Below are 14,268 nucleotides of genomic sequence, written 5' to 3'. Positions count from 1 at the left end.
TTCTAAAAGAAGATAAAACCTAATTACCCTTTCTTCCTGGAATCCCTTGCCACCCTGACCTGGGAAATCAAGCCTGTCTTCCTGCGGCTGCTATTTCCCCACAGGGGCTAGGAAATGAGCCGGCAGAAGGCAAGTATCCCACGGGGTTCATCAAAAGTTTGCCCAGCTCTTGTACAAACCACGAAGAGCCCACCTGCAGCCACTCGCTTCTCTGCTCCCAGGCTGGGCTGAGTGAAGCTTGCCAGGCCAGCACAAGTCTCTTTCTTTTGTTCTTCTACCTGTGTGACTGGTGCTTTGCAGAGCAGACAACTCAGAAAGGGAGAAGGAACCAGGGAGCGAAGCTTATCCTGGAGATGTTGCGGTGGCTTAGATTCGCCGCAGCCTCGTGCCTGCATGTTCTGCTAGGGGGACAGCGTGGAAGAGGACATTGCAGAGGTGGCCTCAGATTCTAGAGCCTCATTCGCCTGCCATTGATTCCTCAGTGGGACTGTTTTCTGCCTGTGTGAGACTTTTTTGTTTTTGTTTTCGTTTTTGGGCCACACCGGTGATGCTCAGGGGTTACTCCTGGCTATGTCCTCAGAAATCGCTTCTGGCTTGAGGGACCATAAGGGACGCCAGGGGATCAAACCACCGTCCTTCCTGGGTCAGCCACGTGCAAGGCAAACGTCCTATCACTGCACCATCGCTCCGATCCCAAAACTTTTTTTATTTTTTGAGCCACACTCAGCAGTGCTCAGGGGTTACTCCTGGCTTTGCACTCAGAATTTGCCCCTAGCAGGCTCAGGGGACCCTATGGGATGGGACCCAAGTCTTTCCCAGGTTGGCCGTGTGCAAGACCAATGCTCTACTGCTGTGCTATAGCTCCCGCACTCGTGTGACACTTTTTCCATAGGAAACTGTAGCTGAGCAGCTTGCTCTTTTCCCGGGAAAAGAGGGCACTTTAATCATTATGGGCAACGGTGAACAATGGAAGTGCTTGAATTTCCCTCTGTGCCCTGGCTGCCAGGGAGCTCGAGAACAAGCCAGTGGTACAGTTACCAGGGCCCTTGTTGCTTTTCAAACCTGCATCCCTGAAGTGCCTTTCTCTTTGTCCTGTTCTTTCTCCTGGCCTGGTTGAGGCTTGAGGGATCCTGGGTTCAGAGGTCTGGGAAGCACCTGGAAACCCTCCTCATGGAGAATATGTGATGGAAAGTGGGGTATTCCCCCCACTCCACTGACTGAGGACACAGATGAGGGTCGAACTGGGCAGCCCCTGTGTGCATAGGATAAATAAAGCAGCAGGGTCCAGCCTGGAACTGCAGGGGAGGAAGAGGGAGAAAATGATACCCCCAGTGTAGAAAGAGGGTCTAGTACCCCCAGGGAAGCACATCTAGTGCTGTGACCATGGGTATGGGCATCCTTGGGATGGAGCTAAGTGGGAAAGAGCTGGAAGTGGTACAGAGGAAGGTGACTCATCTTTGGGGGTCCTGTAGGGCTAGGGGTTGCTCCTCAGAGGCCAGGTAACATGGCCATCTACTATGGCCTGCCCACCCTCACCCCCATGGCCTTCACCCACTTTGGGCCTCTCCTGACTCCTCCAGCATTTTCCTCTCATGATGGATGGAAATTTCCTGCTTGGTTCAAGTCAAATTTCTCCTGATTTGTTGTTTTACACACACCGAGGTCGGAGGCGGACCCCACATGATTCAGAAAGAAAACGGAGCTGTCTGTGTAGAAGCAGGGTTTTATGGGCGCTGGGATCCTGGTCCCCAGAAATGAGTTCTCCAGGGAGGAGGAGGGGAGAAGGGGAGAAGGAAGAGGGAATGAGAAAGGAGGAGGAGAAGAGAGGGAAGTAGGGGAGAAGATAAAGGTTGTAAGAGAAAAGGAGGGGGAGGAGGGAGAGGATGGAAAGTGGGAGGAGGAGAGAGGAGAGGATGGCACTGAGTAGGAGGAGGAGAGAGAAGAGAGACAAAAGAGGGGGTGGGAAAGGTGGACGGGGAGGAGAAAGAAAGGGGTAGGTGAACAAGAGGGAAGGGGAGTCGAAAGAGAGCAGGAGAGAAAGCGGGGAGGGGAGAAAGGAGGAGGAAGGGGAGATGGAGAGGAGGAAGAGGAGGAGGAGGAGGAGGAGGAGGAAGTTGGTTTCTGCCTTTCTAGCCAAGGGAAGAACATCTTGGTGTTTGGCCTAAGTGCCACTTCACCATGGTCCTGGACCCAGAGCCCTTGGGGACTGGGGTGCCAGGAAGAATGATTGTTCCCCACCTTCTTTCCTGTCCCCACAGCCCCATCCGGTGCTCAGTTCACACCAGGCTGCTCTGCTTCTCCTGGTCAAGTCCTGTAGCCACTCCACAGGAGTGGAATTCAAAGCTGAAGCAGGAGGAGCAGAGTCAGACAAGGGCCAGTGAATGGCTTCTCCCCTGTGGTGACTGGGAAGGGTACTTGAATTGCAAGGAGCCAGGGTACCAATTGTACCTGGAGAACTCAGGGCAGACCAGAGCAGGACTTTGACAGAGTTTGCCAGAGTGGGAAACCAAGAAGCATTCTGGGAAGAGCATGTGCACAGCAGAAATGCTTCCTCCTGTGCCCCCCTAGACTCCACCTCCTCCCACTCGCTAAGTCCTCTCTCTCATCTGCTCTTACTGCTTGTATGGCTGTCACCCACTTGGGACCATAACTCCTCCCAGAGCACAGCCAGGGTCGCAATGATGTCCCCTGGCTGAGATGTGCAGGGACCCTTGTCTGAGCTGGGAGTGAAGAAGTTTCTGGGGCCAGAGTCTGGGGAATGAAAAGCACATTGAGGAGCGAGGATGTGTTTTTGTTTTCCTTTTCAAGTAAATGGAAACCTGCGCTGACTTCACTTCTCTCACAAGACAGTGAGTGGCTTTCCTGAGCGGCCGTCGGGCCAGGGGTGCCAGGAAAAAGTGCTGGAACATTCCGCATCAGGAACGAGGCCTCCATGGCAGCGGTGGCCGAGCTGTGGAATACAGCTGTCAGGTTCCATCCGAGGGGTGGGAGGATCCAGCCCAGCTTCCCAGGGGCCCCCAGCATAGACAAGATGATGCCACTGAGGACTCTGCCCTCTGCTTCACTTTTCAGACATGGGTCTGTAAGACATGGCAGGACTGGGAGAGCCTCCAGGCCCTCAGAAACTCTGGTGAGTCCCCCCTGCTTCCTGCTATCCTCAGTTTGTCCATGCATGGCTCAGAGCCTCAACTCCCTTACTGTCATGGTAGAAATCATCTTCCTAACCTTCCAGGGCTAGGCTCATGTCAAATATAGTGAAAGCACCTGGAGTACCAGGCCTTCCTTTTGTCCTGACTTCTGCTACATTTCTCTCAGATCCGCACTGTCATCCTCACCACACCCATGGTCCCCTTTTACTGCAATTTAAGACTCTTCTCTGCCTCTAGTATCTCACAATAGGTGCGATTTTTGTACAAAAGCAAGGTATCTACCTGTCTGTTCATCTATCTATGTTTGCATTCTTCCGCACATCTGACCATCACTCATTAACACACTGACCCAGACATTCATACATTTATCTAACCACCTATCCACTCATCTACCACCCATCATTTTATCTCTTATCTAGCCATCCATTATTTCATGCATCTACCCATCCAATTTTTCTTCCGCTATTTCATCCATCTACCCATCATTCATCCACTCATCTCTCCATCTACCCACCCATTCCTCTAGTCAGCTATCTAGCCATCCCTCCACACACTCACTTGCCCATCCATCCACATATTTGTCTATTGTTCTGTTCATCTCTTCCATTCACCTATCCATTAATCATTATGTCCATCTCTCCACCCTTTTATCTTCCCACCCATCTACCTAGCCAACTACCCCTCACCCATCCATTCTCATCCATCCATCTACCATTCATCTCTCCTTGATCCACCCTCCTGTTCATCCATCCAGCTGGCCACCCACCCACCTATTTATATCAGTTCTCAGTGAATATTTTACACAATGAGGTACTCTCCCCTCTTGGGGAGATAGATTTTATTGTCTCTTGCTGTGAATTCAGGGCACACTGTTCCCCTGGAGGCTGCTGGGATTGTCTTCTGAATCCTTTTCCACTCCACTCTTGATAACTTGGGTTCCGATTTTTGTTTTGTTGGCTGTCACCCTAGTAGTTGTCCTATGTGCTGTGGCATTAATTTGAGTTTCATCCTGTACGGTCTATCTTTAGGAAGGAAGCATCTTGAGTTTCTGTTCATATTGGGCATCCCTGTATATGCAAGAGTTGCTGCAGAAGTCTCTGGCATTCACCTCTTGAGCACCCAGCCACCTACCCCATGCAACTTTCTACTCCAGCTCTCACTGGTTCTCAGCCTGTGTGGTCCAGGCTGAATTCCATAGATTTCATTGTGCTTGGACCTGACTAGAACTGTTTGTGCTTGAACCTGACTGGGATTTGGGATTGTCACTAAGACCTCTATGAGCTGGACCTAAAGCCAGTCCTATTCCTGTGTGTCTACTTCTGAGCCAGTGAATTCCAACTTTATTTTCATCTATCTCTCTCTTTTATTTTGCATACTCCCAGCCTAAATTTTTCTCTGAACATTTGCTGCATCTGCTGCTTCATGGATCCATCACACATACCCTTTTCACTGTTGTGTAGCCATCAACCCTTCTTTTTCACTTCTGCATAGTATTCCCACCTCTGACTCCTCTACCAGGCAGAAAGGTGTGAGACTCGTGTAGGTGAGTGGATGCAGACAGTCTTCAGAGTCCAGAATACATCAATCCTCTGAGAATTCACACAGAGGCTGTGCAGAGGTACAGAGGTGACCCTGGACAGAACCAGGCTGGGGAAGGGGGGAAGGGAGCAAGTTCTGTGGGCTTGAGCTGAGAAGTGGTGTAGGACAGGACAGGTCACAGCAAGATTCAGAACAACTGATCCTTTCCCCCCAGATTCTGGCCGCCCCTCAGCTGTTGTTCCTCCTTAAAAGCAAGCTCAGGTGCTTGACAGGGTAGGAGATCAGGGGGTCACTGGGCCTGAGCCCCCCGTGGTCTGTGAGGGACGTGGCGGGAAGTGAGATGAGATGCGGCCAGCCGCCAGGCGGTGACTCCATGGCCACAGTATGTGCTCTTGGCCAGGCTCTCCTTCCTCTCTCCTCTCGGCCCTTCCAGGCAGCGGGGAGTTGGCAGGCCCCGGGTGCAGATAACTTTGAGAGCCCCCAGCCCTCCTCTGTCATCGCCTCCCCAACGTGAAACCCAAGCCCTTGTTTATTTATGAGGAAATTCTGTTCTGCTGCTCGACAAATGGTGTATGGGGGCCAGGGCCTATGGAGCGTGGAGCCAGCCCCAGCATGCCACCTCGCTGCTGATGCAGCTCAGAGCTGGCAGCCACCCCGAGGGCCAGCCAGCACTCCTGGAGGGGGCCTGGAGGTGGAGGGAGGGATCCTGTCTTTCCCTGTACAGCCAGAAGCCCAGACTGATGGGATAGCCTCTGGCTTAGGGCTTCAGCCCTTCCTTGGGACACAAATTTCTGCCTACCTTCATGGAAAGGTGAAACAGTGTGTAGGTATCCAAGTAAAGGAAGAGGGGAAGACAGTTTTTGTTTGTTTGGAGCCACACCCGGCAATTCTCAGAGGTAATTTCTGGCTATCACTCAGAAATCACTCCTGGCAGGGCTCGGGAGAACACATGGGATGTCAAGAATCAAACCTGAGTCAATACTCACTTAGGCCCGGAGAGGAAGGCAATTTCAAAGCAAAACTAAGGTCAGGGCCAGAGAGATAGCATGGAGGTAGGGCGTTTGCCTTCCATGCAGTGGGATGGTGGTTCAAATCCTGGCATCCCATATGGTCCCCAAGCCTGCTGGGGGCTATTTCTGAGCGTAGAGCCAGGAGTAACCCCTGAGCAAAGCCGAGTGTGACCCAAAAACCAAAAAAAGGGGGGGGGCGGAGAGATAGCACAGTAATAAGGCATTTGCCTTAGATGCAGAAGGATAGTGGTTCGAATCCCGGCATCCTTTTTGGTCCCCCGAGCCTGCCAGGAGCGATTTCTGAGCATAGAGCTAGGAGTAACCCCTGAGCGCTGCCGGGTGTGACCCAAAAACCAAAACAAACCAAACCAAAACAAAACAAAACAAAAGTAAAACAAAAACAAAAACAAACTAAGGTCACACAGTGTGTCCATCAATAGAGACAAGAGTGTCTCAGGTAGGCTGGGGTGAAAGGAAAGTGACACTTACTTAAAAGCAAGTGCTAGACCAGGAACAAACAATGGGAGCAAACATTTCCAGGGAAATGTCCTTGGAGAGAAACAAAGGATGAGGTCATGGATTTTGGGAGAAGGAGGGGACATGCTGTTGCATTCCACTGAGATTCAAAGAATTTGATATATAGCACCTACGTGGCATGAGGCCTCTGAACATAAAAGGGCTGGTAGGCCCCAAGTCTCATGTATGTGTGTGCTTGCCTTACATGCTGCTCACCGAGATTTGAGCCCCAGGACCCATATGGTCTTAAGCCCTCCAGGACTGATCCCTGATCACAGAGCTAGGAGTAAACCCCAAGCACAGAGCCAGGAATGAGCCCTGGCAGCAGCCAAATGGCCTGGTAGGTGTGTGGCAAACATTGCAAGATTGTCTGGGTCTGAACTGAGTTCCCAGTTGCTGGTGCTCCTTCACAACTAGCCTCCTGTTTAGAAGGCTAGTTGGTTGCAGGAAAGAGTGTCCAGGACCATGAGAATTACACCAGGCTAGGCTGCAGGGGCTTCTGCAGATCAGGTGGGTACCCCAGGAGCTACCAGTTTGAGCAAAAGACTCGCAGACATGAGAACACTTCAGTTCTTGCCTGGCCTGCAGGTTCTCAGGAGAGATTCACTGTCCATCAATTCCCCTATAGGAGGACCCTGAGACATGGCAGGTTGTGTGCACCTAAAGACAAGTGGCTGGGAGTGGGGTGAGAGGCATGTCTGATAGGGGGCCAAGGAGCCCCACTCCTGCTCCTCCAGGAGACCAGGAGGATCCTTCTGTGTGGAGGCAACCTAGGCAAGACTGAACAGAACACTGACTCAGGAGTTAAATGGATCTGAGGATAGACCCTGATCCAGCTAAGTCTTGCACTCAGGGAATTCTGAGAGAGGAAGAAGTGGGAAGGATTCGGCGAGTACTAACTGAACATGTGGAGGTAGGAATGAGGGAGACTTATGAGGACTGACAGTTCAGGGGTCTCTTGGGCACTGGGCAGCCCATACACCAAACCTCACACTTCCTGTTCACAGCCTCATGGGGCCCCTTCCCCACACCATAGGGTTCTGGACTGGTTCTTCCACGGCGTACAAGCCAATCCACCCTTCCTCTCTTCAGCTTGGAGACTCTTCATGCTCCATTACCAGCAGGAAGTTGAGCCCCATCATCAGTTGCTGCTTTTCTCAAATAGCTCGTGTTTTCTGTCAATTGTACAAGTTTGAGGATTCTTTAGGGTTGAAGTTGGGAAACTGTCTAGACAACCCAAAGGAGATTGGGTGCTGGAGCTTCAAACTCAGTCTGGGTCCCTGAGAAGGCAGAAGGATCCAAGTTTATCAGTCAGGGAGCTATCCCTCCACACAGAGGGGTCAGCCCCTTCTGAAGACAAGCGGATGAGAACCTGGCCCTTAGCAATGAGAGTTCAGCATCCATGAGTGCCTGTGGGTTGAATGTGAACTTGGTTCAGCCCTTGGACACATGGATGAGTCCTGAGACAGCTCGGGGTACAGGAAAGGGAGGGAAGAGGTTCGGAGAAACCTGGAAAGAGAGATGCTCTGTGGGGAGGCCAGGGGTGGCCAATAGCCAACTTCTCCCTCTGCTCTTGGCGGCGGCTGGCCCTGGCCCCAGGTGTCCTGGCGCCCAGCGTGCTGCCTGCTCTCTTAGGCATTGGGAAACCTGCTCTGAATATTAACCGACTCTGTCCCCCACGCCTGCCCCAGGAAGAACGCAGAGGCCACAGGCAGAAAGCCCATTTCTGGAGCTCCTCCTGATGACTCAGATCCTGGGTCAGCCAGGGGTCTCGGGTAGAAACGGACCCCCCAGGCTGGACTAAAGGCCTTCTTCTGGGGTCTCAAGCTTCCTGAGTAGAACCCCAAGGCCCAAGCCCCGGAGTCTGGGAATGTGTCCCCTGCTACAACCCCCATCAGCCTCCTTGCCAACAGGGTGAGTCATCTCTTCATGGCCCTCAAAGACTGGCTGGGCTGGCATTGGGAGCAGTGGCTGGAGTCACAGGCACCCAAAAGCCAATGCCTGACACAAGAAAGGAGGAAACAACACAGGGTGGGGGGACAGGGGGCTTAGGCCAGGCAGGTGTGGACATGGAGAAGCTCAAGGTCTACAATCTCTGAAGCAGTTCAGCCCAGGCGCAGCTCAGGGTCAACAATCTCCAAGGTCAAGTTGGGCATAACTCTAGGTTAGCCATCTCTGAGGTGGGTCAGCTTGGGCATGACTCATGGTCACCCATCGCTGGCTCCAGGTCAGCAATCTTCGAGGTGGGTCAACTCCAGCGCAGCTCAGGGTCAGCCATCTTGGAGGCAGGTCAGTTTGGGCGGACTTCTGGTCCTTGACAGTGATGAGGCTGTTTTCACTCTGGTACCTCATAAATAAATAGTTTTGATTTCAAGTTTCCAAGGATTGACCAGGCACTTCAAAGGCCCTCCCTTGGGAGGAAATGAGCTGCTCCCTCCATGCTCTCCCTACTCAGGTGAGGTCTGAGATCACCAGCTTTGGGGGTGGTGGTGGCAGAGCAAATGCTCCTCAGGGCTGAGGCCCAAGCGACTCATTGGCAACTGAAGGTGCACTGACTGCACCAAGAGTTCATGGGCCAATAAGCTCATGGAGACAGTGACCCACCTATTGGCTTACAGACCTGTGAAATAGCGAAGGGACAGCTGAGCTGACAGGGTGGCATGTTGATAAACAGATGGACCCGTGGCTAGCTATCTTAACCAACTGATGGTTGAAGGATCAAATGTAATATCGATATGAATCAATATCAGAAACCTGGTCAACCAGTGGTCCAAATGCTTGGCCAACCTGTTTGAACCCTGGAGAGAAGAGAAAAAGTTCTCAGCAGGATAGGCCAGTCAAGTAATTGTGGCCAGAAGAGCTGTTTTGTCAGGGCTCCACGTGGTCTCGCTATGCTCTGAAGGGTGATCCTGTATCCTAAGAAAGGGTTGACTGAAGGGAAAAAAGCAAAACATGGAACTGTCTAGAGTTGCATGGCAGAAGAGATGATGTGGGGTTTTTTGCCACTTGAGTCTTCTCTGTGACCATGGATGCACATAAGGCGGAGAGAGCAGAAAAGTCTTCCCTTCCCATCTCCAGCCTCCTTCCGGAGCGCCCCACAAGCACAGCATGGCTCTCATTCCTTGGAAGTCATTAATATGGGTCCTCAGATGCAGTTGTGTAGGTGGCCTTCCAGTATTGAATCCTTGGGTATCTCTTTGTTGCTTCATTTTCTAGTTTTAAGCTGTTCTCAAGTTCTATTCCTTTGTCATGGAAAATCACCTTTATAATTTTAGAAAGTAAAATAATCAATTCCTGGCACTGCATAGCCCCTACACCCCTAAATATTGCCAGGTGTGACTTCATGAGCACAGTTGGGTGTGACCCAACCTCCCTTCTCCCCAGAAAATGTTACTGAGCATCTAACACTACATCTGGGAAGAACCTGATGGCTGAGGTGCAAGGGTGAGAGAGGTAGCCACAAATAGAATGGAACGGCTAAAAGCCACTATTCACTGTGGTGGTATAAATGACCCATAGATGAATACCTTTGTGAAACTTTCTACTTGGTAAGAGGCACAGAAGCAGGGCATCATGTTAGGGTGTGTACACATGCATGTTTGGCTAAATATTGGCATAGGTATATACGTATATGTAACTAGCATTCATATGTGTGAATATATGCACATAGAGAGAGAGAGAGACCACTTTTCAGCTAGTCAGGAGTAGAGTTTGTCGAGAGTGAGACAGAGAATAGCATGGAAAGCTCTCTTTGATTTTACAGTGTCTCTCACATACATTGTTGATATGTAGGTTTACATAGTGTGTGTGATGTGTATGTTTATACAGCTTACCAGCCACCCTTCCAGACATATTTGGAAGTGATTCCAGAGGACAGAATGCCATGGCTGAGTTCAGGGGAAGACTAGATCAGGAGTCTAGCCCACTGAGTGGAATCCTGAGCCCCAATAGGACTGAGGTGCTGGGGCAAACAGGGACTTGAACCCCCTGCTTAGGCAGCCTTTCAGAAGAAATGAGAAGTAGAGTGAAGGGGTATGAGGAAGGAATGAGAGGGAGGAAGCAATGGCCCTGCAGAGGATTCCAGTACTGGTTATATGGTACCCAACTAAAACTGTCCAGCAAGATGCATTCTACAGGATTACTGTCTGAGATGTAGCGATCTCGGTATAGAGAGGAACAGATTCCCTTTTCCCTTCTCACGATTCCTGGCCAACTGGGCCTTTCCATTGAAGATAAGGACCTGAAGCTCAGATGCTGCTCATGCCCTACAACATTAAGGGCCTCCAGCCCTCCTATACGTGGTTGAACTGGGGTGAGGCACATGACATGTTCCAACCCTCTTACAGTCTCCCAGCCTCAAAGCTACTGTTATTTATTTAACTTAAAAACAATCTTTATTTAAGCATCATGATTACAAACATGTTTGAAGTTGGGTTTCAATCATAAAAAGAACACCCCCCCCTTAACCAGTGCAACATTCCCACCACCAATGCTCCACCACCATCTTCCTCCTCCCCCACTCCATGCCTGTGTGACAGGCATTCCACTTCTCTCACTCACTACCATGATCATTATAATTGTTAATGTAGTTATTTCTCTAACTGCACTCACCACTCTTTGTGGTAAGCTTCATGTCGTGAGCTGGTCCTTCCAGCCCTCATCTCTTTTGTCTCTGAGGATTATTACAATAATGTCTTTTATTTTTCTTAAATCCCATAGATGAGTGAGACTATTTCTGTGTCTACCTTTCTCCATCTGACTTATTTTACTCAGCATAATAGTTTCCATGTCCATCCATGTATAGGAAAATTTCATGACTTCAACAGTTTTTTAGCCTCAGAAGCTTCTGTACTTCAAAGTAAATAGTGAGTAGGATACAAAGGCTACCCACAGAATGGGAGAAACTATTCACCCAATCCCCATCAGATAGGGGCTAATATCAAAAATATACAAGGTACTGACAAAACTTAACAAGAAAAAAAAATCTTACTCCTTCAAAAAATGAGGAGAAGAAATTAACAGACATTTCCTCAGGAAAGAAATACAAATGGCCAAAATGCTCCACATCACTAATCATCAGGGAGATGCAAATCAAAACAACAGTGAGGTACCATCTCAGCCACAGAAACTGGCACACATCACAAAGAACAAGAACAATCAGTGTTGGCGGGGATGTGGGAGAAAGGAACTTTCATTTAACTTTTAAAACTGATTGAGATTCTGTGATGTACAATCCTGTTAAGGATGGCTTCTCGTGCACATAACTCCCAACACCTGTCACAGTGTACCGACCCTTTGCTCCCAAGACTCCTCATTCAGTATCCCAACCCCTGATAAGCTCCATTCTGTGGATCAATTATTTCACTCATTGTGTTTGTTGCCTTTGGCTCTCTGTTATCACCTTGCTATGTATTCCCAGACCTATTTTTATTTTATGTTATTTTATTTTTGAATTTTGGACCACACCTGGTGGTGCTCAGGCCTTACTCCTGGAGTTGTGCTCTGGGATCTCTCCTAACCTGGTTAGGAAAACTATATGGGGGTTTCGGGTATCAAGCCTGGGAGTGCTAGTGCCCTATCTGCTATATTAGCACTGTACTATTGCTTCAGTCCCAGTCAAATTTATTTTCAAAACAGAAAACTGCTTGGGACCATGAGAGACTTTTAAATGATGGAGCATGTGACTAGCATGAGAAAGACCTGGGCTCAGTCCCCAGTACCAATGGCCCCCAGAGCACTATAGAGTGAACCTTCATGGCCTTCCATCAGGAGTAGGCCTAGCTCTGGAATCTTCCAGCACTCCTAGCCCAATACCTGTTTCCTCCAAGGAAACGGGAGTGCCAGGCATGGCCCCCAAAGCCCTCTGCCCTGCCCCAAGCATCCCCCCTGCTGACCCATAGATTCCGCCCTCCCATGGATCTTCCCCAACAGTGGATTCCCCCCAACTATCAATCTCTTCCACTCCCTTATCCATCTCTCCATTCATGAATCCCTCCCACCCATAAATCCTTCCCACTCATCCACCTCCCCATTCTTGTCCAGGCCCACTGTGGGTCTCCCTTCTGCAGAATTCCAGAAAAACACAACACAGGTGTGTGTGTGTGGGGTCCAGCTCTCCACCACATGCTCATGCAGCCAGGGGTGAGCCCCCCACTCCATCCACACCCTACTCTCTGGCTTAGAGGAGAAATGTCCTTACACTTCTGTTGATCCCGAGTTTGGGGCAAGGCTATGGCAAATAGTATCTACCTGAGTCTTCATCTGCCTCTGCTCTGCTGCTTCTTTTTTAATATTGAGAGCATGAAGAGAATTCTCCCAGCAGTGCTCAGGGGCCCGGAGAGCACTCCTTGTATGACCCCATTCAGTGCTCAGGCCAGGATCGGCAATGCTGCTTCGACTCAGAGTTTCACAAGCAGTGCACTCAGAGTAGTGACTTGGAGCCAGCCATGTGCACTGGGCCTCTGGGCCAGCTCTCTGATCTCCCCTCTTCTGACCACTGTCCACTTCCTCCTCAGAGAGCTGCTCCCCATACTCTGGTCACGCTGACTGAGCAGAGCTCACATCACCTCCAGGTTTGCAGAACCAATGCCTGCGCCAAATGAGAACTATTCAGTATTTGCACCTTGGGAACAGGATTTTTCCTGTCACTGAGTGTTGGGGGTAGGAATCCTGGGCATACCCTTTCCTCACAAGGAAAGAGTCCCCCACCCACACCCATGCACACCCAAAGGGGATGCCACTTTGGAAAGAGTAAACAATGGAGACACCCCAGCGAGGTACCTCGATCTGGCCATACCTGAAGCTATTTGTACCTGTAGCTTAGCACCTAAGACAGCTGGAGTTGGGCTTCTGTCCTTAGACTCCAGAGACTGGACAAACGTCCCCTCCGCTTTGTGGAAGAGCCACCATGGGCTGAAATATCTGTGAATGTGTTGGGCTGTTTGTATTCTCCAAGAATCCTGTCTAGGGCAGGGGCCCTGTACTCCAAGCTTGGCCATGTTTATGTTGCTGCTCAGACAGCCCTGAGTGTGTCTGCCCAAATGGACTGTGACTTGCGTGAGGGAGGCTGGAGGTTTTGTCTGAGAAGCCTCTGCCAGCGGGAGGCGCTGGCAGGTCCACTCCCGTCCCTCAGAAAGGCACTCACTGTGAGCCAAAAAGGTGGATTACTGCTTCTTCCCCAAGATGGGGTCGTGCCCCTCCTCAGGGTCACAGATGCCCCCCTGGAACCCACATGCCTCCACCCTCTGCCCTGCGGCTGCCGGCCCCACCTGAGCATTCCCTTCTCCACCTTCCCCGCTCCGCTCCGATGACAAGCGTGGCAGCTCCCAGGCCACCCCCAACCCCCACCCCTTGGCCCTGTAATCAGCCTCTCCCAGGACTGCAAGTGATTCGACCTCGGGCAGGCGCAGAAAAGAAACGAATGGGCCTGCAGGGAATCGCTTCAGCAGAAAGATGTTGGCATGTTTCTATAGCAACTTGGGGAAAATATTTCATGCAAAAGTCCATCTGCTGTAGCATAAAGGGAGTCCCAGCCAATAATCAAGTTATAGCGAGTTATATAAATTAATCCTAATATGCAGGCTTTATTTTACCAAGCCACAAAATGCATTAAGATGTAAATACACAACAGAGATTCATAGACAATATGCATGTGTTTATGCACATTCATATATTGTGTGTTTATGTATGTATGTGTTTACATGTGTATGTGTGTTGATATACTTAAGCATGTGTAGGTATATGTTATACATGTCAGTGTTTATGCGCTTGTGTGTTTTTGCATGTATCTGTGTTTATGTGCATATGGGTGCACTTCTCTATAATGGACACACGTGTGCATGTTTTTGCTCCCCTTCTCTTGGTGATATTTTGGAGGACACACTCACTTGGTGGAGGCCCATTGCCTGTGGTGCTTTCACCCCTGGCTGAGGTGTGCGCTGGGGGTTGCTGTTTCTGCCTCCATACTCAGAGAATATGTGTGTGCTGTATTTCATGAGGTGCTCAGATATGTTCTGATGGCAGTGCTCACCAGGAGTCTTCACAGAGAGAGCATG

The sequence above is a fragment of the Suncus etruscus genome, chromosome 6 (genome assembly GCF_024139225.1).
Source record: "Suncus etruscus isolate mSunEtr1 chromosome 6, mSunEtr1.pri.cur, whole genome shotgun sequence".
Classification (NCBI taxonomy): Eukaryota; Metazoa; Chordata; class Mammalia; order Eulipotyphla; family Soricidae; genus Suncus; species Suncus etruscus.
The sequence above is the reverse complement of the archived record's forward strand: the minus strand, read 5'-3'. Positions refer to the sequence as shown.